The following is a 5068-nucleotide window of genomic DNA, read 5'->3' on the forward strand; positions in this document are numbered from 1 at the left end:
TTTATATTTTTCCATTATACAATATACTGTACAATGCACTATAACAGTGTATGTTAATTACTTAATTTATAAAACATTACATTTTTAGAAAGGCACACACCTGTCTAAAGCCAAGCTATTACATCTAAGAAACTATCTGTAGACCTCAAAGGTAGAATTGTGTTAGCATAGTTTTAAGGAAGGTTATAAACAAATCACTACAGCATAGAAAGTTCCCAGGAGATGTGGAGAAAATGAAGGGGTCAGAAAACCTTCTGTAAGTACTGTACATAAAACTTGTTTTAACAATTTCTTTGTCCAATCAAGGCAATCAAGTAGCAATAGTAAGATTGTACACATAGGTAGTGGGGCGCTGGCTTCACACCCATGGGAAGGGAAGCTAAGCTCTGCCCCAGCCACAAGGACTTTTTGGCAGGTGCCTATTTAGAACAACTAGTTTCTTGGCTTAAGGGATAGATTTAACATAAAATATATTGTAATAATTGGGTTTACTTTAAAGGTTCAGGCATTAAATGTCATGGTTAAACAATTGGGCTGGATTAGATTTAGGCATAGGGGTTAGATTATTAAGGTTAAGTTAGGGTAAGGGTTAGGGCTATGGGGCAGGAAACAATGATTTCTCATAGGGTTAGATTTTAAGGTCCCTCAGAAAAGATGTGTGTGTGTGCGATACAGCTCTTTCTATTCAAGCTGGTTGGTATGGATCTCCTTATGGTCAGGCCAGAGGGAAAGCTATGGGTGACAGGGTGGGTCCAATACCTATGAAAATGCAATTAGTGCTGATGCCAAGCCTGACCCACTGTCCCCTGGGGTTGTCTAAAATCCAACAATTCCTGACTCATCCCATCCTCAGGAAGTCAGGTCAGTCACCAATTCAGACAACATCAATTCATTTTAACAGAAAACTTTCTGAATGACACATTTCCAATGCAACACCATGGATCTATGGTTTGGTGCCAGTTTGAACTACAGCAATAAATATATTTGTATTTACCTCTGCTGGGATGTATACTTTTATGTATAGTGAGTTAACTTAGGCCAAAGGCGTCTGTGTACTGCTGTAGTACAATGATCCAAAAATATACAGCCAAAGCCACATTGGAGTGACTTAAAAAGAAAAAGATCAATATATTGGAGTGGCCCAGTCAAAGCCCAGACCTCAATTCAATTGAAAATATGTGGAAAGAGCTGATAATTGGTGTCAACCAAAAATCCCCATTCAACTTAACGGAGCAATTTTGCAAAGTAGAATTGACAAACATTGCTCTGTCCAGAGGTACAAAGCTGGTAGAGACATATCCACATAGACTCATGGCTTTAATTAATTGCTGCCAAAAGTGCCTCTACCAAATACTGACTACAGGGGGTGAATACTTATGCAATCAATAATTTTCTGTTTTGTATTTGTTATTAATTTAGAACAATTTGTAGATTATATTTTTCACTTTGACATTGTGAACTTTTTTGTGTTGATCAGTGGCAACATTAAATTAATTTTGATTTTATGTTGTTACAAAATAAAATGTGTGAAGGTCCAAGTGGGTAAATACACTTTAGAGCCCATGTATGCATTTTTTCCAAAACGCTATAAATGCCTCTATGACGAGGAAAACAACCACCATATTTAGTAAATGTAATAACCAGAAACTAGTTTCTCTAAACACAGGCCACTCATGTAAAAGGATTTACTATGTACTCGTCACAAGTGTACAAACTGTGTCTACCTCATACAAGTGGAGTTATTGCTAATAAATTAGTGTATACAGTGTGACTATAAACAACAGTAATGTTGCAAATCAGCCACTTATGACAAGGATGTTCCATGTTGTTGTTGATCTGGACGTTGAAACACCGATTACAAAACAAGGAAAATTCCTTTTGATTACAAGCTGAGTTTTAAGTGCTGTCATCAGGCTGGTTCACTTGTAGATGACGCTCGTCCCTTCGCTTTTACAACGTTGTGCTGACGTGGGTGATGTCATTGCACAGGACTTTGTAGAGAATACTGTTGTGTTTTAGTCTAGATAGGTAGCACACCACTGTATGGTATGCATTTCCCAATTCATATTTTCACTTGCATTCTCAATGGTACACAATTTCTACATACAAAGAATGGGACCACATAGTAAACACAAGTGCTTAAAGATGCGTTTCAGGATTTTAGTGATTGTATAGATTATGGACATATAAACAACGTGAGAGCAAACATTTCCCGTTTTAATTTTCACATGTTCTAGCAAGCAAGTTTTTTTTATATAGCACAATTCATACATACATACAATGTGTTTACAAAGAAAAAGAAAACATTAAACATTACAATTGCATAAAAACAAATACTCAAATGAAAACATCAAAACAACATCATAATAATAAAACATAGAATAAGAAAATAGAAGTAGAATAAAAACAGGATAAAAACATAGGAAGCTGTAAAAGCTGGTAGGCTAAACAGTGCGGTTAAGTTTAAGTGCTCAGTCATAGGCGCGAGAAAATACGTGTTTTCAACCTGGATTTAAAAATTGATACGTTTGGGGCACGTCTAAGAACTTCTGGTAGTTAATTCCAGTTGTGTGCAGCATAACTGCTATACACAGCTTCTCCATGTTTGGTTTGGACTCTTGGCTCTACTAGCTGACCTGTGTTCATGGATCTAAGAGCTCTGCTGGGTTTATATTCTTCAAACATATCAGAAATATATTTGGGGCCTAAACCATTCAGTGATTTATAAACTAAAAGCACCACTTTAAAACCTATTCTGTAACTGACTGGAAGCCATTGCAAAGATTTAAGAACCGGGGTGATGTGCTCTGTTCTCTTGGTCCTGGTTAACATTCTAGCAGCAGCTGTTTTACAGTCTTTTTAGGAAGTCCAGTTAAGAGACCATTACAGTATTCAACCCTACTGCCAAATTGTTCTAAACACATTAAGCAACCAAAACAATGAATACCCAACCTCAACACTGCAGTTACCCACAACACCACCACAATTGCCCAGACAACCATCTTCGTAGATGACATTATCACCACGTTAGTCCACACCAACACCACCATAGTTGCCCAGACAACCATCATCGTAGCTGACATGATCACCACGTTAGTCCACACCAACACCACCATAGTTGCCCAGACAACCATCATCGTAGCTGACATTATCACCACATTAGTCCACACCAACACCACCACAGTAGCCCATATAACAAACCCTGTAGCTCACACTATCACCACGTTAGTCCAACACAAAAATATATTAGCTGGGCTTGTATGTGAGCAGGGTGTGCTGGCAGTGCTGAACACATATACACATGTGCCTTGGTTTCCCGTAAATAGTAAGTAATTTCAGTTATTGTTTGTGTTGGCCTTATCATTGTTTTGAAAGAAGCATAAGCAACATGTCAAGAAGAGAGAAAGAGCAATCCAACCTTTCATGTTATCATTCCTGAAAAGACTGACTACCTCTGACCCATCAGTATATTGTATAATGTATCTGATTGCATATCAACAAGTAGGTGGAGGGGAGAGGAAACCTGCAGGTTTGATAACATATGATTTAAAAGTTTTTAAAAATGTACACTTCATACGTATCTGATCTGTCAGTGTGTAGTTAACTACACACTATTTCCCTTTTTTACGATGCATCACATTTTTTGTTTGTGGCTGTGAAATTGACCTTTTCACTATGGGGTGGAAACCCTGCCAGTGAGGATGTCTTGTTGAAATAAAAAATGTGTTGTTAAAGGGCTAACCGTGACAAAGGGTCACATATAGCCTGGACCAGGTGTCAGCAACCTGAGACGGACATTCCAAGAAGGGCACGCAAAGTAATTCACACCAAGGCCTTCAATTATTTCAATACAATTAAAAATATGATTATAATTGATTAACATGTGAATTAAATATGATTGTCATTGACAAGTTTGTTATTTTAAATAATTAGTTTGTGTTTCTTACATTTCAAAATATTTTCACCCCCAAAGAATAGGAGAACATCCTTGAAGATGTAGCTTCAAACGCATTTCAATCTTGATGGAGATCAGCTTTCATGCTGTTGCCGCAATGGGTTCCACTCAATTTGCTTATTCTTTCCCTACTAAATTTAAAACTCCCTGCTAAATTCAAAACTCTAAACTGTGCTGACGAGATGGCACATTGCTAGCAGATAGCATTTAGGTTAGAAAAAAATATTTCTGCTAATTTATTCCTACTTGGATGAAAGAATATAGATTTGTTACCGCGACTAATAACGTCCTTAAATGAAAACCAACATTTAGCATCTTTACATAACAAAATACAGGTAGGCCTACTAAAGCCACTAAAATACTAACTTAATGCAGCCTGCCAAAATGACAATTGCCTACTTACAAATAACCAGTGCTTTAAATGCATTCTTGTCAGATCCACACAGGTTGGGCCTTAGAATACAAGACACTATACTAATGGTTAAAATAACAACATAGCCTGTGAAAGAAAATCTACAGATTAATTTTAAAATATTTGCTGCATTCACCATCCCAGAGATTGCACCATGAGATGCATGTATGTAGGCCTAGATATGTTGGGAGGGAGCTTCGTGGCATTAAATAGACATGCTTCTGTTTGGTTTAGCCAGCTAGACAGTTAGACATGCACATAATGAAGATCAACTGGAATGCAGATCAGTAGAAATATCTGGATAAATAGTAATTTAGTACACAACACAAAAAAAGTTGCTGACCCCTTGCCTAGAGGTATCTGAGTATCTGAGTTGCTGGATAAATTCCAGAACGTTTTGACTAACGCGGTGTAGGGCAATTTCAGGCCAGTCCCTCCCTACAGAAGCCTACCTGAACCGACCTCAACGTACTTTAGCCCATTGCAACCCTTTTTGACAAAACGCTTCGCACGTACAACGGTATGTTCTTCAGCAGAAACGGAGCGTGCGGCCGATACATCGCACAGTTGTTTGATTTGATACATTTCGAAACTGTTTCGTTCAGTTTTTTCTGTTGAAGGAAACGTTATATTTTACGAAATGAATGCCCCCCACTAATCTAACGTATCAGGCTATTGTGGGTGGATCCTTTATTCACGCG

Source organism: Esox lucius, chromosome 13 (genome assembly GCF_011004845.1).
Source record: "Esox lucius isolate fEsoLuc1 chromosome 13, fEsoLuc1.pri, whole genome shotgun sequence".
NCBI lineage: Eukaryota > Metazoa > Chordata > Actinopteri > Esociformes > Esocidae > Esox > Esox lucius.